Here is a 25,466-nt window from a genome sequence, read left to right as displayed (position 1 = left end):
TGCGATTTCCATTATAAATACGACCTTTTAGAGAGATAAATAGCTTAGTAATATAGTAAAAATTTCAACTTCCAAGGACTTGGAATGAATTACAAAAAAAAAAAACCCCACTAATGTATTGGGTTCATATGATATTTTCATGATACCTCCATTTATTCCTACAGGATGCAAAATACATTTCCACAATTTTTTAAGTATGCACCGGCCGGTAAAAACTTACATAAAGTCGAATTTTCGTAAGTCAGGGCTGTATAAGGTTTGTAAATCCTCAACAATGCACCACTGCATATAGTGATCATAACTCGTGGCACTTGCATGACCTTGACTGCACATACCCAAAAAACGTGTGCAAAACCGTTGCTTTGTTACTGTCAATATGCCCTTTACATTTAAAAGTTCTGAATGTGCTGATAGTGTATGTTTGTCGATCTTGTGATAGAAATACTGTTGCTGCAGTTCCTGAATAACTTGAGTTCCAAATCAACAAGTTATTACCTGAGTTTTCCAAACATTGTGAGATACTGGCTCACTTCCCAGCATTCACATCTTATATCAGTGTGTGGTTTAACAAGATGTGGCTGAGCAAGAGAACATCATTGAGACAGTAAACAGAGTTCATCCATATATACATCTCAGTGCTTCCCCATCAAGGTCATGGACAATACTGCATAAAGAAAGCATATTGCAGGCATTTGCAGTGATCACAGTTTGCTGATGTAGGCTGTACTCAAAGAGGTAATTACTATCAGAGGTAAAGGGAAGAGATACTGTTTTCGTAAAGGTGACTACAGCAGTCTGAGACAGTTTTTAAAATTCTATACAGTGGGACCAACTGATGATGTTACCAACAGCAAATTCTAAACGGGAAGTATTCAAACAAATAATCTTGAAGGCTACTAGGCTTTACATACCAACTAAGAAATACTGTTCAAGGTTTATGCCTAAATGGATATCAGATGAACTAATAAGATGTGGCAGAGAAGAAATATGCATAGGATACATATAAATTAACAGGTGACAGATATAAGCTGGTCTGTAATCAAGTTAGGGAGATGGGGAATATATTATGCAAAAAGAATAGGTGGCACAGGACCAGGGTATATCTGCCAGGGGCAAAGGTTGATGACATTGTAGGGCAGATATCATCTTTTAAGGGCACAAAAGGTGATATTGTTTTACCCATTGGCACTAATGACCTTAAGAGTAAGAGACCTGCAGATTTACGAAAAAAGTCGCGAGTTAGGGTTAAATTTGAAAGTGTTTGCAATTCTGCCCAGACACGAAAGGAAGGAGTATATGATGAAGGCATTGTAAATCAATTCGGCCCTGGAGAGACTGTGCAAGGCTCATAGGGTAGAATTTTTTTTCAGCATGGTCTGTGCTTGCTAACAGGAGAGACTGATTCTACATGGATAGGATACATTTAAATGGAAAGGATGCAGGGTATATCAGCAAATATGCAAGAATATTTGCTGATGCTACCGAGGCAGTATTAGGTGGGTCGGAAAACTGCTAGATTGGAGGGATTCACAGACTAAAAGATTAACAGTAGCCGCAGGCAGAGGCGAAAGTGATTCTTGCACTTCTATTACAATGAGCAGGAGCCTAGAGAGCAAGTTGCTGGGGACTTCAAGAGCTGCTGGGAGTCATCACGGAACAAGTAAATACATGGGCTGTGTTAGGGTAACCAAGAGTAAGAACGAGTGCATGTATACTTGAATGTATACCAATGCTAGAAGTATAGTAAATAAAATTGATGAATTTGAAGTGCTCATCAAGACATAAAAGACAGATATTGTTGGGATATCAGAGACATGGTGTGACACAGATAAGCATTGCAGAATTGGAATTTGGGGACTATAATATGAACAGAAAGGTTTCCTATCATGTTTTCTACAGCAACGTGTTTGAGGGACAACCGAAGGGAGTAAATGATCTGATTATCAGCAGTGATTATTCATGCATTTGCATGATAAAGGAACCACTAGGCGACAGTGATCACAGTGTACTGATGTGGGATTTACTTAAAGATGTAACTACCATCAAGGGTAAAGTGAAGGGTTTTTGTAAAGGTGACTACAGTGGTCTCAGACAGTTTTTAAATTCTATACAGTGGGATCAACTGATGATGTTACCAGCGGTGAATTCTAAATGGGAAGCCTTCAGGGACTTAATCTTGGAGGCTTTTTATACAAATTAAGAAATACTGTTTAAGGTTCAGGCCTAAATGGATGTTAGATGAATTAAGGAGGGTCAGAGCAGAAAAGAAAAATGCATGGGATGCATATAAATTATTAGGCGACAGAGAAGCCTACAGCAGATATAAGCTAGCCTGTAATCAAGTTAAAAAGAGGTTAGGCAGGCGAAGGCAGATTACGAGAAATATTTGGCAAAGGACGCAAAGAAAAACAGCAAAGAGTTCTTTACTTATGTAAACTAGAAGGAAGGGGATGAATCAGATTGGTCCACTTAACACACACGTTTTGACTATTGATGATGCTGCTCAAGTAGCTGATAAACTGAATGAGTTTTTTGCATCTACATTCATACATAAGGAGTTATTCAAGGAGGGGAATGCCAGAAGTTTATCAAAGTTTAACAGGGAGATAAGTGATTTTGTATTAACTGAGAGCAAAGTGGAGGAGAAATTGTTGAAGTTAAACATAAAAAAGGCAATTGGGGCAGATGGAATCTATCCAGTTATAATGAAGGAGGCAGCAAGGGAAGTAAGCAAACCCTTAGCCATAATTATGAGAGCAACCTTAGAGTCAGGGGAGGTCCCCATGGACTGGAGATGTGCAAATGTATATCCAATTCACAAAGGGGGTTCATCAAAGTGCGACAAAAATAATTATAGACCTGTTAGTTTAACTTCTGTTCCAGGGAAAATAATGGAGTCACTGGTTAAAGAGGTGATACAGCATCACCTAGACAAGACTGCAGTAATAGTTCAGACACAGCATGAGTTTATTAAGGGGAAGTCTTGTCTGACCAATTTGATTGGATACTACATTGTGGTCACAAAGGAACTGAAAGCAAAAAATAATTTTGATATCATATACTTGGATTTCAGAAAAGCTTTTGATACTGTTGCACATGGAAGAATGCTGTACAAATTGGAGCAGTACTGCATTAAGGGCAAGTTACTTCAATGGATAAAGGGATGGTTGAGTGGGAGACAGCAGAGTGGTATTAACTGGACACTGCTCTACGTGGACTAATGTTATTAGCGGAGTCCCCCAGAATTCGGTGCTGGGCCCATTGTTGCTTTGTGTATTTAGGAATGATATTGATGAAGGTATATCAGGCCTAATGTTTGCAGATGATACAAAGGTTGGCAGGGTTGTTAATGACAGTAAAGACAGTATGCTACTGCAACAGGATCTAGAAAAGTTACGCAGATGGGCTGAGAAGTGGCAACTGAAGTTTAACATTGACAAATGCAAAGTACTCCATATGGGTAGCAGTAACCCAAGAGAAATGTACTAACTGTGTGGTACTACACTCATGGAGGTGGAGAATGAAAAAGACCTGGGGGTAATTTTGTAGCCAGATACGAAGTTCTCAGAGCAGTGCAGACGGGCTGCCTGGGCAGGTCATGGAGTTTTGTCAATGATATATAGGAATTTTGCTAGTAGAGACAAGGAGGTGATTATCCCTTTGTATAAGGCAATGGTCAGGCCACACCTTGAGTACTGTACACAGGTCTGGAGGAATCAGTTTAGGAAGGCTGTAGAGTTGCTAGAATGAGTACAGAGAAAGGAAAGAAGCTTGGTGAGAGGAACAAAGGGGTGAGCTTACAAAGAAAGCTTAAGTTCTGCAAGTTGCAGCAGCTGGAGACTAGACACCTGCAAGGTGAGCTGATCGAGGTATATAAGCCACTGAATGGTTTGAGCAGGCTCAATACTGACGGGATACTTCCGCTTGCTCAGATTAAGAACCTGAGGGGACATGGATTCATGAGGAAAGACAGTTGTAGAACAGATGTGCAGAAGTTTGCCTTTAGCCAGCAGGTAGTTGACTGCTGGAACAGACTTCCATCTGTTATTGTGGAAGTTAATAGTTTAAATAAATTTAAGGCTGAACTAGACAAACATTTGAAGTGGCTGGATGAGTGAAATGGGAAGGTTTTTTTTTTTTTTTTTTTTTTTGGGTGATGCTGTATAAGCTTGCTTTCTTGCATTATATGCTTCAACTAATGCTAATGCAGATTACGAGAAATCTCTGGCAAAGGATGCAAAGAAAAACAGCAAAGAGTTCTTTACTTATGTAAACTCTAAAAGGAAGGGAATGAATCAGATTGGTCCACTTGATATCGATAGTTCAACTGTTAATGATCCTGCTCAGGTAGCTAACAAACTGAATGAGTATTTTGCATCTACATTCACACATGTGAAGTTATTCAAGGATGGGAATGCCAGAGGTGTATTAAACTTTGGCAGTGAGCTAAATGATCTTGTAATAACAGAGAGCAAAGTGGAGCAGAAATCGTTGAAAATAAACATAAGAAAGGCACCTGGGGATGAGGGGATCTATCCAGTTATATTAAAGGAAGCAGCAAACCGTTAGCCATAATTATGATGAGAGCTTTCTTGGACTCAGGAGAGGTACCCGTGGACTAGAAATGTCCAAATGTGACCCCAATTCACAAAGGGGGTGGTGCTAAGGGTGACACAAATAATTACAGACCTGTTAGTTTAACTTCTGTTCCGGGGAAAATAATGGAGTCACTGGTTAAAGAGGTAATACAGGATCATCTAGACAAGACTGCAGTTATAGTTCGGAGACAGCATGGGTTTGTTAAGGGAAAGTCTTGTCTGACCAATTTGATTGGATATTATAATGTGGTCACAAAGGAACTTGATGCGAAAAAATAATTTTGATATCATATACTTGGATCTTAGGAAAGCTTTTGATACTGTTGCACATGGAGACTACTGTACAAATTGGTTGGGTGGGAAGACAGAGTGTTATCAATGGACACTGCTGTTCTTGGACTAATGTTATTAGTGGAGTCCCCCAGGGTTCAGTGTTGGGACCATTGTTGTTTTCTGTATTTATTAATGATATTGATGAAAGTATATCAGGCTTAATGTTTAAGTTTGCAGACAATATGATGGTTGGCAGGGTTGTTAATGACACTAATGACAGTACACTATTGGAACAGGATCTAGAAAAGTTGATCAGATGGGCCAAGAGGTGGCAATTTAAGGTTAACATTTACAAATGCAAAGTACTGAATATCGGTAGCAGTAACCACCAGAGTAATGTATCAACTGTGTGGTACTAGACTCAGGATGATAGAGAATGAAAAGGACCTGGGGATAACTGTGCAGTCAGATATGTTTCTGAGCCGTGCAGATGATCTGCAAGAGTTGCTGATGGTGTCTTGTCAATGATATACAGGAACTTTTACAGAAGGGATAAGGAGATGAATATCCCCTTGTATAAGGCAACAGTCAGGCCAGGCCTTGAGTACTGTATACAGGTCGGAGGGGAGGCCTCATTTTAGGAAGGAAGTAGAGCTGCTGGAACGAGTATAGAGAAGGGAATCGAGATTAGTGAGTGGAACAAAGGGTTGATGTTACGAAGAAAGGCTTCAGTGTTGCAAATTACAGTGTCTGGAGACCACACACCTGCAAGGTGATCTGATTGAGATGTATAAGGCCTTGAATGGTTTGAGCAAGCTCAATGCTGGTGGGATTTTGCCCCTTGCCCAGAATAATCATCTGAGGGGATATAAATTTAAATTGAGGAATGACAGTTGTAGAATAGACGTTCGGAAATTTGCCTTTAAGACAGTAGATGGTTGATTACTGGAACAAACTTCCATCTGTTGTTGTAGAAGTTGACAGCTTAAATAACTTCAAGGCAGAACCAGAGAAACAATTGGAGCAAATGGATGGGTGAAATGAGAAGGTTTTTTTTTTTTTTTTTTCCGGCTGATGCCATATAAGCTTGCTTTCTTGCATCATATGCCTCTACTAATACTAATATATCCATACTACATGCAGTGTTTCAATACCTCAAACCTGGATATCCTGCTTGATGGCTGGAATTTTGCAACTGTCTGAATGATAGTCACTATTTGAATCATTACATCATATTCAGTGATGAACCTCAATTCCCTCGAGACCGTATCAACAATGCTCACAATTCCCACGTCAGTTGGACAAACATGGCAGGTGCGTCAAACTCAGAAGTACTCAGGAGCCACACAAATTGTTCTTAGGTGGTTCAAGAGCAGTTGTATCTGTAATATCTGTCTGTCCAACTGTCTAATGAAGTTGAGACTTTAGGACCTCCATTATTTTTTAACACTGACAATTCCCATGTCTGATCAGAAATGAATCCCTGTGCAATGTGGAGAGTAATTTTCAACACTGATTTAATGCGTGGTCTAGAAACTTCTATGATCAGTTGATTGGCCCATTTATTTTTGAGGGTTGTCTTACTGGACAGGTATACCTACAGTTTCTGCAAAACAAATTTCTGCAACTGCTAGATGATGTGCCTATGGCAACATGACATCAAATGTACTTTTAACAAAATGGAGCTCCTCTTAATTGTTCCCATGCAGTGGTTATTCACCCTAATGACCAGTTCTCTGGGTGATGGAAATGATCAGTCACAGTGGTCAACACAATTGGCCACATAGGTCAACAGACTTAAACCAATTAGATTTTTGCCTGGGGTATGATGGATGAAATATCTTGTATACCACACAAAAGTGTATACAAAAGTGCAAACACCAGATGAGCTACTTGACTGACATACTGAATGCATTTATGCAGCCTGCATAAATGACAGACATGATGAGCTAAGATGAGCAGTATGCGAGATTCACAAGTGGCCATATGCATTGAAGACAAAAGTGGCATTTTTGAGAATCTTTTAGAAACGTACATTGGTAGTCATTAAATAATGATTCTATAAACTGACCCCTGGCATTCATGTAAGGCAGGCGTGTCAAACTCAGAAGTGCTCAGGAGCCACATAAATGGTTCTCGGGTGGTTCAAGGGCAGTAATATCAGACAAACAGTATATCAGCAGGATTATTCAGCAAATTATACTTAAATATTTTCTCCTTGTGCATAAATATGTGATCTCATAACCATCAACATTTATGAATTTTATATTAGTGTACTCCCTTAAGTGTCACCAGAGAATTAAAGGAGTTGACAACATTTGGGGCTGCACAATAAGTGCTTGAAGGATGCACATGGACCCTAGATCACCAATTTTACATGCTGATGTAAGAGGATCCCATAATTGATGGTTGCCATTCAGATTTCCTAAGATAGAAAGAGGAGATTCAAGTTGAACTAGCATATGATCAAGTCCAGAACAAGGATGTGAGAAATTTGGTGAAATCTTTTCGATCGCTCAGATTAAACATTTCTGATAACAATTTCAATGTATCGAGGTCTATAATACTTTTTTCAAATTTGTTACTTAGTCTGACTTTTTTTGAGGTAGTGGGTGATGTAGCCAACTGGATAACTGCATGGAAGTGCAGTAACACAATTCAAGGAAACTGGAAATCATATTTTTCTTTAAATAGTGAACATGGCATGAACTGAATTACGAGGCTATCACTGGACACAGGAGAAATTCCCAAAGATTAGGAAAGTGGCAATGTATCACCAATACATAAAGGTGGTTTAGTAATGATGGTGAGACTGTTAGTAATCCTAGGTATAACCTCCATGCACAAGTATATGGTGGTGACCACTCAAGTGTAAACCAACGTAAGCAGGGGGTCGAGGTGTGGCGCCCACACCACATGGAGGAACGCCACCCCTCTATGTTACCAGGCAGTACAAGGTGGTAGATAAATAATCAACCGGTGCAATACCACCACTTTGCTTATTGGAGGCTTGAAGTGGTGGAACCCATGTTTAGTCTCTAGAGCTAAGTTGCGGTCAACCCTTCCCTATCTCTTCCATCATGGAGTATGGTTGATGACTTTCGAGGTTATGATGAACATCGTTGCAAGATCCAATATTCCTTACATTTCGAGGGTACAGCTCTAAAATGGTGTTCGCAGGCCAGCCGCTAGTTAGTACACCGGACCGAACCTATTGGTAACTCTCTAGGAGGCTTCCGGATCAGCTAGTTTATAATCTTGCTACCTCTACTCTGCCAGATAGTAACTGGAGGGAGTCCCGAGTAGTGTGTATGCGGGGAGCATTGTTGAGGCCACGTTATGTCAAGGATCTGGGTATATTCTTACCATATGTACGCCATATCCAAAAATTTCATTACTTCATACAGCAGGTCCCACACACTTTTTCTTACTATTGAATATACCATGAATTGTCAAACTAATAGAGCAAGCTTATCTGCGAAAAGATCTCAACCTCCCAAGCACTTCCTAATTCATTTCACAAATATACGTGGTCTCAATTCTAATCTCAACGATGTCCATTTCCACTTGCAGTCTGCCAAACCCCATGTACTTTTTCTGACAGAATCTCAGTTATCGGTTGATTCAACTACTGCTCATCTCAGATGCCCAAATTATTTGCTGTATGATTCCTTTCACCTCAAAGGTGGTACTTGTGCATATGTTCGTTCTGATATTCCCTGTCAGAGACTTGGCAATTTGGAATCTCCTCTTTTCGATCTTCTCTAGCTTAAAATCTCTCTACCTCATTGTGTCAAATTCATCTGTTGTCTCTACCGTTCTCCCAATTCCACAAATCGCTTGGAAGTCTTTGACTTCCTCTCTTCGCAACTTGACTTTCTCCAGTCCAATTTTCCTAACAGTGAGGTAATTTTCCTTGGTGATTTTAATGTTCACAACTCCAGCTGGCTTCCGTTTTCTAGCCACACCGACCCAGCTGGTTGAGATGCTGAGGTTTTTGCAATTACTAATGACCTTGCACAGATTGTTCATTTACTTACAAGAATACCGGGCAATCCTAATCATACAGCCAATACACTTGATCTTTTTCTCACAAACAATCCTTCTAAGTACACGGTCGAAGTGAGAGGTCCTTTAGGCACTTCAGATCACAACCTGGTGATTGTCTCTTCTCCAATGGAACCTTTATCTCATGGCTATTCCCAACCTCGTGTTGTTTGGCATTACAAGAATGCAAAATGGGATGACCTGCGAGACTTTTCTTCTTTTCCTTGGTCTGATTACTGTTTCAAAACTTCTGATGTCACCATTTGCTCAGATCGTGTCAGTGAAATTATTCTTGCAGGAATGTAATCCTTTATCCCACACTCCACTTTAAAATCTCGTCCTTTATCTAAACCTTGGTTTTCCAATAAATGTGCTAAGGCTGTCCAAGAGAAGAACGTTGCATATCGTAATTGGTTGTTTCTAATTCTTCAGTTTCATTTTCTGCCTACACCAAAGCTCGCAACAATTGTAAAGCCGTTATTAATCAGTCCAAACTAGAGTTTAAACAGGCTAAGAGTTGCTTTTGCCCTAATGGCAGCCGAGCATTCTGGTCTCTTGCCAAAGCTATTGGCCGCAACTTTTCCCCATCTCTGCTCCCACCTCTGTCCAAACCAGATGGTTCTGTTGCCACTTCAGCCAAGGATAAAGCTGAACTGCTAGCATCCCATTTTTCTTCCAACTCATGTATTAATGATCTTGGTAAAACACCTCCTACCATTCCCAACATGCTCCATTCAATGCCTCCTGTGGTCTTCCGTTAAAAGGATGTTAGAAAGATTTTGACGAATCTTGATGCTAAGAAAGCTCCAGGTATTTCTCCACTTGTTCTCAAAACCTGTGTTCCTGAACTTACTCCTATTCTTTGCCGCCTTTTTTCACTTTCTTATTCCAAAGTTGTTTTTCCTTCTGCTTGGAAATTTGCTCATATCCAGCCAGTTCCTAAAAAGGGTGACAAATCCCTCCCATCCAATTATCGTCCCATTGCAATTACTTCTATACTTTCTAAAGTAATGGAGAAATCAATTAACCGCCAACTCTTAAACCATCTAGAAACCTTCCATCTGATCAACGATCGCCAGTATGGATTCCGTCATTGTCGATCCACTGGTGATATTCTGGCTTATGTTACCCATTTATGGACTAATTCAATGGAAAGGTTCGGTGAAACACAAGTAGTTGCTCTTGACAGCTCAAAGGCTTTCGATTGTGTTTGGCATAAAGGTCTTCTAAACAAGCTTCCATCTTATGGTTTGCCAACTGTTTTTTGTAATTAGTGATCCAGTTTTCTCTCTGATCGCTCACTGAGGGTGATGGCTCTCCGTCTTCTAACTTCTCCACTAATGCCGGTGTCCCCCAAGGTTCAGTTCTTTCCCCCACTCTTTTCCTCTTGTATATTAATGACCTTCTTCCATTGACTGGAAATCCTATCCACAGTTTTGCTGATGATAGCACATTGCATTCCACTTTCCATTTTGAGAAACCCTGTCCTGCTCAATCAGCTTCAATTTCTCGAAAATCTGCTACCAATTCCTTAAACGCCGATCTTCAGGTAATTCTCCAGTGGGTCAAAGACAATTTAGCTGATTTCAACCCTTCTAAAACTCAGTCTTGTCTTATATCTCGCAAAAAGGATTCTTTTGCTCCTATGCTTATCTTTAGTGGCATTCCGATTTCTAGGCAAAATGATATATCTCTTTTGGGGATTACAATGACTTCTAATCTCTCTTGGCACAAGCACATTACAAATATTGCTTTGTCTGCATCTAAAAAACTTGGTTTTCTCTTTCGCTCTCGGCGTTACTTTTCTTCTAAACAGCTGCTCACTCTGTATAAAACGCAAATCCGCCCTGCCATGGAATATTGTTCCCACATCTGGGGTGATGCAACCAAAACCTCTCTCAGGCTTCTTGATTCCATTCAGAAGAGGGCAGTTAGGTTAATTAATGAACAGTCTCTCTCCACTCGCTCTCTCATAGACATACTGTTTCTGTTGCATGACTCTTCTACAGATACTTCCATGGGCACTGTTCTTCTGAATTGGCTTTTATAATTCCCGCTCTCTCTTTCAAAACAGTCCGAACACGTGCCACCACCAGCCATTTACTGTCCAACTTGAAACCCACAGAACCAACTTTTCATCTTCCTCGTTTATTCATTCAACTGCTGTTTTCTGGAACAACCTTCCTTCATACGTATTTCCTGAAAATTACAGTCTACAGAAGTTCAAGTCCAATGTCAACAAATATCTTCTTTCGTCTTCTCAACCTCCACCCAAGCACGGTACTAAGTACTATAGGTTCTAATACCTCTCGTGTTTGGGGTTTACATAAAAAAGGGGGGGGGAGAAATGTTTAACCAACCTGCTATTTTGACAGTATCATTCATGAGCTGAATCAGCAAAGCATTTGCTAACTCAGAAGCATTTGACTCAGTCCTGCATCACAAGTTACTATAAGCTGGAGCATTCTGGAATTGCAGTAAAAATCCTTAGATAGATCACAGGATGGCTGTGATCTATCCAAGGATAAGGTAGAAGGCTGACGTTTGTGATTAATGGTTACTCTTCAAATTGGGCTAATTTAAGAAGTGAGGCTCCCCAAATCTCAGTACTGGGACCACTGTTGTTTTTTTTTATTCTTTATTTTTAATCTATTATGAACACAACAGAAAAAAAATCCAATTTTTTACATTAATAATATATATTCTTAATTTTTTTAAAAATAAAAGCCCTTCTGCCGTGCTTTGGACTGTTGGAGAGCGAAAAGTAAATCAAAAACTTATGCCTACAACAATTTGATGCCAGCCAGTCAATAACACAGAAGTGCAGAGTGTGTATAACTACTGGAGGCACTGCCATCTATCATAAAACAAATGTGCTTCAATAACTGGATGTGAGTGATACCACCCAACATGATACCACCCAATATAATATAATTAGGCTTAACTTGATCCTGCATTTTTTTCTGTTTGCATGATACCTAACAGAGATCTTCAGAATTTTCAATGGAGAAATAAAAGAAAACACTTTTATTGGTGGCTATTGGGAGTTTCAGTTGTGTGGACTGAGTAGATGAATGAGCACATCACTGAAATCATACTTACTGAATATCTATGACCCCCCCCACCCCCCGCATGCCCAATTCAGGGCTAATAGGTTGTTTACATGACAATGCATCTTTAGATGGAACTGAAACAGGTGCCCATTGCCTGTTTTTTTTTTTTTTTTTTTTTTTTTTGTTAGGTTGTGGTGGACAAAGTATGTGTTATACACAAGGAATCAAAAGACTACTGACTGTTGTTTTCTTACTGCTAAAGCATATAAGACTTTATAAAAGTGGGAAGTTGAAAAGTTTCTCTGCTTCTTGATGAGGTATTCCATTCTATTTTGTATGTTTGCATAGTTTTTCCTTGAAGTGTTCACATATTCAAGAATTGGCTGTGCATTCTCCCTTACAACTAGGCATGTTGGTTTGGAGGCTGTTCTGCTAAAAGCTTTTTTGTGATTGCCATATTTTTGGCACTTAAAATATCTCAATATGTTTGGAATATGTACCCTCATTGTACAATTTAGATATCTCACTTTTATATTGGCTGGAGAATGAGGCACGTTAAAGGTGGGAATAATATTTCTAGTAAGGGCAATGGTTCCATTCCTCTATATAAATATTAGTTTTACATTGGTTATTGGTAGAGGGATCCCACATTGGTAGAGGGATCCCACTTAATGTTTTTGAAGTAGCTTTCATAATGGTTCTAAGGTTGGTTTTGTTCACAAAAGTACCTAGGGTAGTGGCTGAGATCCATTGTGGCTAAATTTTTATATAATTTGATTTAAATTAATTTTACTCACCTTACTTAAAAGTTGGTGTTGAAGGCAACCTTGGTTTTCAAGCATTCTTTATACCTACTAAAAATGCTACTAGACACATGGCTGAGCTCTTCACACATGACTCTTGATAAGAATTACACTTGAAGAGCCACAGACTATTGCCAAGGAAGAAGACTGTTTTCTTGTGTATCATCTGTTAAGAAGCATGGCAGTTCACACCAGCATTCTGCAACAGAAAAACAACCTCTATACTTGTTAAAAGCTTCACATACATAAAATATGTATTTACCAATATTTGAAATTTAAACTGTATTACAATATTCACAAGCAGTCTACAGATCTTTAATTTTTGGTATACAAAATGTGTACTGAAAAGTAATAAATAAAAAAAAAGAAAAAACAATGTGGTATACAAGTAATTCTATGTCACACCAACTGTTATCAAATGAATTTCGTGTACAAAGTGTTACTGTTTACAATAAGCTAAACCTCTCAATGCAATATTTCTTAGCAACTGGTGATGTTTCTGGGTTTCATGCTAAATCCTGTCATTAAGTCCAATCAATAATGAACACTGGCATGCCCTGTACATACAAGAAACTTTATAAAAACTACATATAAATAGTTTTCTCTCCTGTACAGTTTGCTATAGCTTTCCTGCTTTCTTGATTGCAACAGCATGCAACTTGCTGGTCTTACATTAAGACCAGCAAGTTGTTATGCAAATCGAAGCAACTGCAGGTGAACTACGGCGTGTGCGCAGGTCAGGACATGATATAAAAAACATTTGACACTGAGTTCCATTAATCAATGTTACTCTTGTTCTACAGATGGGAAAGGCAGCAGACTTAAGCAAGTTTGACAAAGGCCAAATTGTAATGGCCAGACAACTGGGTTAGAGCATATCCGAATCGGCACAGCTGGTGGGATGTTCATGGTCAGCCATGGTTAGTACCTACCAAAAGTGGTCCGAGGAGGGAAACCCACAAACCGCCAGCAAGGTGTTGGATGACCACGGCTCACTGATGCTCGAGGTGAGCGAAAGCTCTCCCTGATGGTATGTGGCAACAGAAGGGTGACTGTGGCGCAACTAGCCAGTAATTGGAAAGCTGGTGATCGAAGTAATGTGTCAACACACAATATATCAAACCCTGCTGAAATTGGGGCTGTGTAGCCGCAGGCCACTCCGAATGACCAGGCTAATCATGGTTCACCAGCGACAGCGCCTACAGTGGGCACGCGAGCATCGAAACCGGACCTCGAGTGATTGGAAGAAGGTCGTCTGGTCAGATGAAACACATTTCCTGTTGCACAATGTGGATGGCCGGGTATGTGTGCGTCATTTACCTGGGGAGGTGATGGTGCCTGGATGCACTGTGGGACAAAAACAAGCCAGTGGTGTCATGCTTTGGGAGATGTTCTGCTGGGATACCCTGAGTCCAGTCATCCTTGTGCTGTGCACTCTGACGTCTACCACCTACCTAAACATTATTGATGACCAGGTACACCCTTTCATGGCAACAGTCTTCCCCTCTGGGGGTGCCATCTTTCAGCAGGATAATGCACCATGCCACACCATCCGAATTGTTCGAGACTGGTTCGCGGAACATGAGGAAGACTTCCAGGTATTGCCCTGGCCTCCAAATTCCTCTGACATCAATTCCATTGAGCTAGAATTGATGTGTTGGAACAGCAACTCCGATCTGTAGCATCTCAACCACTGACCTTACAGGAGTTAAAGGATTTGCTGGTTGTGTGTTGGTACCAGATACCACAAGACATTTAGAAATCTTGTAGCATCCATGCCTTGCTGAATACAAGCTGTTTTGGCTGCAAGTGGACCAACATCGTATTAAGTAGGTGGTCATAATGTTTTCTCTTATCGGTGTATAACCTTTGTACAAAATACAATTCACATTGTTTAATTTAGTGCTATTCATATGTTAAAAAAAACTTATTTTAAAATAATAAGCCTTAACTTATAAGAAAATTTGGAGAACATTTTTAAATTCCATATATGAAAAAAAATTGCGTGTTGTGAAATAAGTGATAGCTGGCTGGATCAGTAGTTAAATTATATCAGATAATGTTGCACATATATGCATTAAAGCATAGTGATATTTAAAATTAAACAGAGTGAAATATTTATCACTTATGATTACAGAAATTAAATAAGTATTAAGATAATGTAAAAGTATATTTTAGAGATAACAAAATTTCTTTATATAATGTATAATTTAAATTTTGCATTTACAATCTCCTCAAATCTCACAAGAGAAAGTACAATGAAACTTTTCAAGGATTTCATTAGAAAGTGGAATGTTATGTTTAAACCTAAAAATTTGTGTCTGGATTAAAAATTTTGATCTGAATGGGAAAGCTATTATAACAAAAGGAAGTCATAAAGCAATTCTTTTGTTCAAGTTTTCTTATACAGTATTAAGTTTTCTCAGGTTTATGTTATCATTTTTTTTTTTTTTTTTTTTGCCTTATCATAGTTTACACATGTGCAGTTGAAGTGATTATGTAACGACCCAATTTTTATCTTGAACTCTGATAAACTGCATGTCTAGTAAGTGCAGTTACTTTATACAGTTCGAATTGTTGTCAGTGTCATTACTCTGAAAGAAAGTAATGTTCTGCAATCCTACCAATATGACTATTTTATAGTAGAATATTAACTCATCTCTAATTCTTGATTTTAATATTTTCTTTGTTTTTAATGATTTTTATGGATTTCTAGAAACATTATGCCAGTTTAATTTTTACTGATAACTTTTTAAAGAAATGGTGAACAATCCAATTAAAGTATTTTATATTGCTTGATTTTAATGTTTTCTTTCTATCCACTTCCAACTTTTTATAAACACATTTCTGCATCAATGCACAGTGCTGAATGACTGGATTCTTGTTCCATCAGTTATCAACAATGTTAACAGTTAAGCTGAGTCCTGAAGTAATCACAATAAGCAGCATCCACAGTATTTATAAATTATCCAGTACATTAATAAAAGTAATTAAACAAAGAAATTTACAAAGCAATATGTACAACATATTGCTTTGTGATTATTATTAAACAAGTATTAAACAGTTTTTTCAGGTAACATCACATGATATTGCCAAGGAAAATGTGTTTGTGTGCAGGCAATGTAAGGAGTGTGAGTAAATCAGGTGTCAACACAGCGTTGTTATGGGCCTATATGAGAGCTTGACGGACAGGATGGATACCCACGAAGGATTTAAATTGAGGGACCCATCAAGCTCTCAGCTGCGCACATCAATGCCAGAGCATGCACTTGAACATCACGCAACACAGCGGCAACCCCTAAGGCAGAATGTGCAGGTCTCAAAGGAACTGGTCGTTGTCGGTGACTATTGTCAGTGAAACGGGGAACGTATCGCGCAAAAAGGATAGGTGAAACAGGACCAGGGTATTTCTGCCAGGGACAAAGGTTGACGGTGTAGAGCAGATATCATCTTTTAAGGGCACAAAAGATGATATTGTTGTAAACATTGGCACTAATAATATTAAGAGACTGGCAGAATTACTTAATAAGTATAGGTCAATGTTGAAAAAGAGCAGTGAGATAGGATTCAATTTGAAAGTGCCTGCAATTCTGTGCAGACACGATAGGAGAGAGTATATGATGAGAACCTCGTCGATCAATTCGGCCCTGGAAAGACTGCAAGGTTCAAGGGTAGAATTTTTCACAGCCTGGTTACGAAGAATGGCTTAAGTTTTGCAAATTACAGTGTCTGGAGTCTAGGCACCTGCAAGGTGATCTTATTGAGGTGTATAAAGCCTTGAATGCTTTGAGCATGCTCAATGCTGATGAGATTCTTCCTCTTGCTCAGAATAATTGCCTGAGAAGGCATAAATTCAAATTGAAGAAAGACAGTTGTAGGATAGATGTGCTGAAGTTTGCCTTTAGCCAGCAGGTGGTTGATTGCTGGAACAAACTTCCATCTGTTGTTGTAGAAATTAGCTTAAATAGATTCAAGGCAGAACTAGACAAACATTTTGAGTGAGTGGATGGGTGAAATGAGAAGGGTGTGTGGGTTATTTATTTATTTATTTTTTTTTTTGGCTGATGCTATATAAGCTTGCTTTCTTGCATCATGTGCCTTTGCCAATGCTAATGTAATGACTAAATAAATTATTGTGTAGCACGATGGAATATATATAAAAGAAAATAATATATAAGTGATAAAAAAGAAAGTTAATAATTATAACCACTGTAACTGTAATTAATATTTATGGGTCAATGCAGCTGCAGAGCAATCATATAAAATATATAAAATATTAAAATATATAAAATCTATAAAATATTAAAGATAATAGAAAATAATAGAAAAAGTAAATCAATCAAATAATACATTCGGGGATTTAAGAAAACACAGAAAAAAAAAAAAAAAAAAAATTATCATCACCCCTATGGAAAGTCCAGCATCAAGCATAATCGCAAACCTTTATCTATATTATACAGAAAGAGCATTCCAAGATAACCTACTTATATTCAGATACGTGGATGATCTATGTGTGTTTAACTGTCCACATTTCGTCCAGGATTACAGTAAATTATATCCAGAAGAACTTGTATTAGAAAAAACTAATAGTTCTGATACTATAGCAAATTACCTGGATCTTCATATAGAAATATTCCATAATAATATAGACGTAAACATATATAATAAAAGAGATGCTTTTAATTTCAATGTAGTCGGCCTTACAAACTGGAGATCTAATATATCAAAATCAGTGCATGCTAATATCATTTTATCCCAATGTCTGAGGATTGCTTATATTTGCAATAATAATAAAAACTGTTAAGCAAACATAATAGCATTGTACAAGTTGATTAATAATAATTTCCCTATTTCTTACCTGAAATACCACTTCACGAAAGCAATAAGCATAATTAATTTCAAAAATTTGTTTTCTGAACCCATTGGTTCGATATAATTGTCATATTTTGTGCCATGTATATATGTACATAGGATACACTTTACATTCTTGGTGTCTTACAGCGTAGAAAACTTGTACCCACCGGCTTGCAAATTACAGTATATCACTTTTTTTTTTTTTTTTTTTTATACATAGTTAAATTCATTTAAGTTTACTTAAGTTCACGCTGAGGGAGGTAACATGCAAATTTTAGCTCAGGGTCCTACTATAGGAATGGGTTTGTGATCCCGGACATACCCGAGCCACAACTTATATCTTGTAATGTCTTTAAGCTGTCCTACACTATTTTTATTTCTCCAAAATTATTAGGGCAATCCGAGGACGTAGGAGGAACTATTTCTTATCTATACCACTATTTTTCGCCTTTGTGGAGAAAGAAAGAGAGAGAGAGAGATTGAAGTATAAAGGAATCACCAAGAAAGAGAATAGTGATATCCAGCTCGGGACCCTGGGTTTGCCAAGCCCATACTCACAAGATGTGAGAATCCGGAGTTCATATTACTGGAATACAAATTATCCACAACACAAACAATTTAAAGAAATTATTTATTTTTTGAAGAAAATGTGCTTCCTAACCCTCATTGATAAGAGATTGCACTGTCTTACTGTCAGTAAAGGATATATGGGAGGTGTATAAGAATTATTTTCTGATTGTTCAAGCTGTAGTTTGTAAAATTTCTTAAAACTGTTGAGAATGGTTTAATAAAGCTAATTTTTTATTTGAAAAATTATTTATTGCTAAATGTGGTCAGGTTAGTCAGTCTTAGACAAGGATAGACTAGTTACAAAAATAATTAATGATTATAATAATTAATACTAATAAACTAACTATTTCATTAAATTTTTCAAATAAAAAAATTGGCTTTATTAAACCATTCTCAACAGTTTTAAGAAATTTTACAAACTACAGCTTGAACAATCAGAAAATAATTCTTATACACCTCCCATATATCCTTTACTGACAGTAAGACAGTGCAATCTCTTATCAATGAGGGTTAGGAAGCACATTTTCTTCAAAAAATAAATAATTTCTTTAAATTGTTTGTGTTGTGGATAATTTGTATTCCAGTAATATGAACTCCGGATTCTCACATCTTGTGAGTATGGGCTTGGCAAACCCAGGGTCCCGAGCTGGATATCACCATTCTCTTTCTTGGTGATTTCTTTATACTTCAATCTCTCTCTCTCTCTCTCTCTCTCTCTCTCTCTCTCAGGAATTTTTTTTGGCTGGTGCAGCATAAGCCTCAGGCTTCCTTGTACCATATATGACTAATAATAATAATTATGCAAACCCTTCATGAGGAGTCGCTGGCAGGCTGGGATTCGGATGTGGTCATGTTGAGCATCATTCCAGAATGTAGTTCATACTCAAAAAAATTTGATGAGCAGCCCTTCCAAAACCATGTAGCTGTGCAGGTCTGCTGCTTAGAGGGAACCCTACCCCTCTCTTGCTAAATTCAATTAATTTTTGGTTGTGCAGATGCTCAAGTTATTTATTATTGGCAATTCCTTCAAACAGTCATTATTAATTATTTCATCATTTTGTCCTAAATCTTTAAGAGAAAGTGCAGTAACCAGCTATTATCTTTTCATTGCCTAAATCCCATTTTGAAAAATTTCCCTGTAGTCAAATTTAAAGCAATAATTGACATATTTCCTAAATATCACAACCAATAAAGGTCCAACATTAACAATGTTTCTTATTTTACAGTCTTTTTTTACTTTTTTTTTTTTTTATTTCACCTGTCCATATATAATACCTCAATGCATACTATAGGTTTAAAAACCATAAATATTTGAATTAAACAAAAAATAAAATTAAATAAAATTAACTTTCACTGGAACTCAGAAAAGGCAGCTAGCTATAAATTTCATAAATCTATATTCTGTAATTTTATGATTTTAAATAACTGCAACCAACGAATAAATTATTTCAGGAGCAAAAAAAAAAGTAAAAGTGAGTCTAAAAACTACTGCTACCATAAATTTATTTAAAATGAACCACAATGTCTTTGGCATGCTCTACACCACATCATAAAATACAATCATTCTATAGTTCCTTAAAAATACTTCATCCTTCTACTCCTACTGATAAATGTACGTGATTTTATTTTAGTTACTCACAATCCAGTCTTTGGGTGAAATCTGGTAACATTTCATCACTGTGTAATATGAAACAGTTGAAGGAACACCAAAAGATAACAACTCATTTCTAATAAATACTATGGCTACTTATCTTTGCCCTACATATAGATAGATCTATCACAGTCTTCAAATAAACATATCAAGTTAATGTATGATAAACAGTGTCAAAACCAGCAGAAATCGAACACAATCTTGAGAAAAATATAACAAAAAACTTTTTTTCTCAAAAAATCTGCTTACATTTCTAAATCATAAATGCAAAAATGTATTTATATCTCTAATGGTAATATTTAAGTTAACAGACCTATACAAAGCAAATTTCAGAATTACTGACTTTACCTCAGCAGCAGCACTCAATGATGAAAATGTTTCCTAATTTGAATCTGCTTATGCAATGTGAAATAAATGCAGAAAATCAAGAGTAATTAGTAATTATTACTGGAAAACATTCAAATAATTCTATAAACAGGAAAAGATACTTTACATAAGCAGTAAGTGGCAGTTAATATGTACTCCGTAATCTGGAAGCACAATCACCTGATATAAGGAGCACTGCAAGAAGCACACAGTTGGAAGGACCATAACTTAGTGAATCACTGAACATTAGCTAAATTAATGACAGCACAAAAGGCATGCACCACAAAAGCATACCAGCTAACCATTAAAACATGTAAAATGTCCTTTTCAGAAAACGATCAAGAGCAACTACTTCTATTACTTCTATGGAACCCCTCCCAAAAATAAGTAACATAAGCAAAAAGTTCCCGTGTGGATCAACATTCACAGAACTTATATTAAGCAATTATCAGTCAGACAGGAGATTAAGATATGATAGGAGTTGAGCAAGCAATAGTGCAAGCAATAGTTTGCACTGAAAACAACAAAAGTCCTTTCACTAGATACTTTGATCTTCAAACTGTAATGATTTCACATGCCATCTTGGTGTTGTGCTATGAATAAACATTATCCTTGTAAAAATGATCCAGCCTTGACATTTACTTGTAATGAAGTGCTATCAACATAATAGTTACTTCAATTGTTACTGTTTCATCAGAAGGCAGATCAATCATCCCACTGATTGGTTCCTGGCCATCCTGCAGTTGATCCTATTCATTTTTAATGTGCAAGCAGCATCATACTATAAATTCATGTAATAAATCGCTACATTTAATGAAATCAAAAGTAGTGATTTTATAAAAAACCCTTAAGTAATTTATTAATTACTGTACAAACTCCATAAATATTTTATGATATATATTAGTGATGGCTAATGAACAAGTGATGGCTAATGAACAAGTGGCCAAATGATTAACTTGAGTAATCAGTAATCTAATGACTAGCATCACTGAGCAAAGTGGCAGCCATCTAGCCATCTATGTGCTGATATACCTGTGAATCAAGTACATGAGCTTCAGTAAATATGTTCCAGTAACAACAACAAGATGGTCATATCCAACTACATAACTTATCTTCCAAATCTAAAAACAAATCCAATTTGTCTAAAATTTGATTCTACATGACACATCTTGTTCAGAGAAAATACTGGAGCATTCAGCACTGTTGCAGTAGAAAGCATTTAAATATTACAATGTATTTAACAATTGCATTAGTAGTGGCATATGATTCAAGAAAGCAAGCTTATACAGTATCAGACAAAAAAAAAAAAAAACCTTCCCATTTCACCAATTCATTTGCTCCAAAAGTTTGCCCAGTTCTTCCTGAATTTATTTAAGCTATGAACTTCCACAACAACAACAGTAGATGGAAGTTTGTTCCAGCAATTAGCCACTCACTGGCTAAATGCAAATTTCTGCACATCTATTCTGCAACTGCCTTCCCTCGATTTGAATTTATATCTCCTGAAGTGCATTATCTGAGCAAAAGGAAGAATCCCATCAGCATTGACCTTGCTCAAACTATTTCAAGCCTTATACACCTCAATCAGATCACCTTGCAGGTGCTTAGTCTCCAGATGCAGCAATTTGCAGTACTTCAGCCTTTCTTGGTAACAGCATCCCTTTATTCCCATCACCAATCTCATTGCCATTCTCTGTACTCGTTCCAGCAGCTCTATATCCTTCCAGAATTGTATGCAGTCCTCAAGGTGTGGCCTGACCATTGCCTTATACAAAGGGATAATCACCTCCTTATCCTTGCTAGCAAAGTTCCTGTATATCACCAACAAGACCCCATGAGCTACTCTGGCAGCCTGCCTGCACTGCTCTGAAAACTTCATATTTGACTGCAGAATTACCCCCAGGTCTTTTTCATTCTCCACTACCCTGAGTGTAGTACCACACAGTTGGTACATTACTCTGGGCAATCTGAGCAAGAGAAAGAATCCCATCAACACTGAGCTTGCTCAAACCATTCAAAACCTTACACACTTCAATCAGATAACCTCACAGGTGCCTAGTCTCTGGACACTGCAATTTGCAGAACTTGAGCATTTCTTGGTAAGAGCATCTCTTTGTTCTCCTCAACAATCTCATTGCCCTTCTCTGTACTTGTTCCAGCAGCTCTACATCCTTAAAATGAGGCTTCCAAATCTGTTTTCATTCTATTATTTAAATAATAGAATGAAAACAAAATAATTAAAATAATCCAGGCTTTTGAATTAGTCCACAGCAGATTTTGCGTAACTGCAACTTCAGTTCCAAGTGAGGGAATTTTCTCCAAATAGGTACAGATGACCACTTGGAAGGATAGTGGATTGACAAGCAACAAGGTGTCTAAAATCATGTTTCTTAATATTGAATCTAAAAAATTGCTTACATTTTTTTTTTTTTTTTTTTCAGTTTTCATAGTGCTTTTTATTTTTTTGTGTTCTTTAGTCTCTCATCACACTGTGCACTGTATTTTTATGGAATCGCCATAATTTGATGTATAATAGCTAACAATGTTTTGTTTTTTTTATTTTGTCATGCATTAATTATAATGAATAAAGAAACAAAATACAAAACTTTAGGATTTTCTGTATTATGTGAGTAATAAAAATACTAATAAAATAAATGTACAATTTCATGGAATACATAAGAACTGAGAGAGAGAGAGAGAGAGAGAGAGAGAGAGATAAAATGGAAAATGATGCACCATTCCCATTTGTAATAATTTTATATTAAAAGAATTTGTAATAATATTTTTGGATGTTTTATTTCCTATACTCCAACCACAACCACATCAAAAAAAAATGATGGCTGCACGGGTCCTTGAGAACACCTACCTAGATTTCCAAGTGCACAATAAATCATAATACCCGTTTGTGCACAATGCACCAAAACATTCTATAGCCAATACACTAAGTGGCCACTTCATTAGGTTTACAGAAAGACAGATTCATCATGGCATGAACTCAGTGAAGTGTCAAAAGCACAGCAAGAGATGCTGGCCCACGTCTTAACTGCTTCTAACACGTGCAAATTGGATAGTTATCAATCTCTACTCCGATAAGCTCATTCCACCACTTCCCATTTATAATTGTGGATGCTACCCCAAGTTGGCTGGGCGCCTCCGTAGCCAGGTGGGAAGGAGCAGCAGTGCGTAGCACACGCTTCTTGATTAGACCGGGGTTCGAGCCCGTCACCACCAAATACGGAGGATGCGGAAAGGTCACGAAATGACCACCGCATATCCCGGAGCAATATGGCCTTAGTTGCTAATGCTCCTAAAAAAAAACCAAATAACAAATAATAATAACAATAACCAAGTTGGCTGAATTCACTCTCATGTACCTGGAACTAGTTCTGTCCAATTCTGATCATGTGATGTGGCACATTACGCTGTTGGAAGAACCCATTCAAAGATGGATATAAAGCAGCCATGAAAAGATATGGCTGGACAGAAAAAATTTGCAGATATGTGGCGTCCAAATGTTGGTCCACTGATAACAAGGGGCCCAATGTGCACCTCCCACAAATTACATCAGCTTGCATTGTTCATGCCTAACAAGATGAGCCCACAGATTAATACTGTTTTTTGGCCATATTTTGGTCCTCCTCTCAGGGTGAAACAGCAGAAGCTGGGATTCATCACATCTCCAACCCTCCACTGTCTAGTGCTGATGCATAGATGCGGATCGAACGAGAATGTCCCATATATGTTGACTGTTGCACCCCGAATATATATAAAAATGTAACGTTATCTCCGGGTTAAACAGTACAAATGAGAGTGTAAAGACTTGTGTTAACTATGCGGTAACTGAGTGAATGCAATCTGATTTGCCCAAAAAAAAAAAAAAAAAAAAAAAAAAAGTCATGTCTTAGTAGAAGTCTTTATTTAGGTGGCACTTGTGTCCTGTCTGAATGTGCGATGATGGATGAAACAATGTAAATGAGCAAGTCAGTGTTGTGTACTGTTAGAAACCAGTCTGTCCCTAAATAAGTATTAAAAAAAAAAAAAAAAAAAATTGTACTTGTTAGTATGATAGCTGTGGAATAAATAAAAAAAAATTAAAAGATACACATACATAAGTTAAAGATGATTTTAAGTACTATTTCAGAATTTATAAATATTTTACTCTGCCTATGGGAAACATTTTAAACTGAGGATTTCAAATTGCTTAACATTCTGTTCATTAAACTCATTACCAAGTTGCATATGTTTTTCTAGCAGGGCCCCCTCTCCAAATTGGACTGCAGTGGGGGCAACCTATGTGGAACCCCAGGGTCAGATTTACATATAAACTAAACAAGCTACAGCTTAGGGCCTCTCATTACAAGGAGCCCCTCGCTCCATCTTAAAAAATCCTTTTTTACTATTGTCTCAGGTGAACTGTAAGAGAGAAGGGCCTCATACATGTTATAGCTTAGGGACACAAGTTTAAATCTAGGGTCTCACGGCTGCATGGGGGCTCCAGATTTACTGGGGTGCAATGGCACCCCCAGTAAATCTGGTTTTGAGGATAGATTACTATTACAAGGAATATAAAAAGATTTTCATATGTTTATACTAATGGTAGAAGTAAAGTTAATAAATATGAAGTAGTATATTGGTTCACAAATGGCAACATAACAGAAATAACTGAATCATATCATAGTGATATGATTCAGAATTCAGGATGCAGAATTTGAATATTGTAAATATAATGTGTACAGGAAAAACAGATAACAAAAAGGAAGGAGATAATGTTTTTAACTTGGTTTGGTTTTTTTTTTTAGGAACATTAGCAATTAAGGCCATTTTGCTCCAGGGATATGCGGTGGTCATTCTGTGACATTTCCTGTGCAATTATGCTATTAGTTAAGAAACACACAAAATCTAAGGAAGTACATCCAATTGATGTTGGTAAACAATGCAATGCTGAGTCTGTCAGGTGTAACATAAGCACTGGGAAAGGAAAAATGAGAGTAGGTGTGTGTTATAGGCCTAATGAATCTGATGATAATAATGAGCAATTGTGCAGAGAAATAGAGTGGGCCAGTAAATCAGTGTCTAATAATGGGGATTTTCATTTCCCAGAAATTGACTGGTATTTGTGGTTTGGTCACTTGCACACTAGCAATTCTTTTGTGAATTTATTGGATGGTTTTTTTTTTTTTTTTTTTTTTTTACAGCAGCACGTTCAGGAAGCAACTAGAGGGAGTAATACTCTTGATCTGATTATCAGTAG

At 37.4% G+C, this 25,466-nt stretch overlaps 1 protein-coding gene across 3 annotated transcripts in view; it reads right to left on the bottom strand.

Moving 5' to 3' along the window:
* LOC150083352 (OTU domain-containing protein 7B-like) overlaps positions 1-25,466 on the bottom strand; it is a 158,905-nt gene that overhangs the window by 94,274 nt on the left and 39,165 nt on the right. For all 3 annotated transcript variants that reach the window (XM_090377206.1, XM_090377207.1, XM_090377208.1), the window contains exon 2: positions 12,769-12,973. The gene's annotated coding sequence lies outside the window, so the exon portion shown is untranslated. The remainder of the gene's footprint in view (positions 1-12,768; positions 12,974-25,466) is intronic.

Source organism: Mastigoproctus giganteus, chromosome 7 (assembly GCF_048544385.1).
Source record: "Mastigoproctus giganteus isolate SK-2022 chromosome 7, ASM4854438v1, whole genome shotgun sequence".
Lineage (NCBI taxonomy): Eukaryota > Metazoa > Arthropoda > Arachnida > Uropygi > Thelyphonidae > Mastigoproctus > Mastigoproctus giganteus.
The sequence above is the reverse complement of the archived record's forward strand: the minus strand, read 5'-3'. Positions and strand labels throughout refer to the sequence as shown.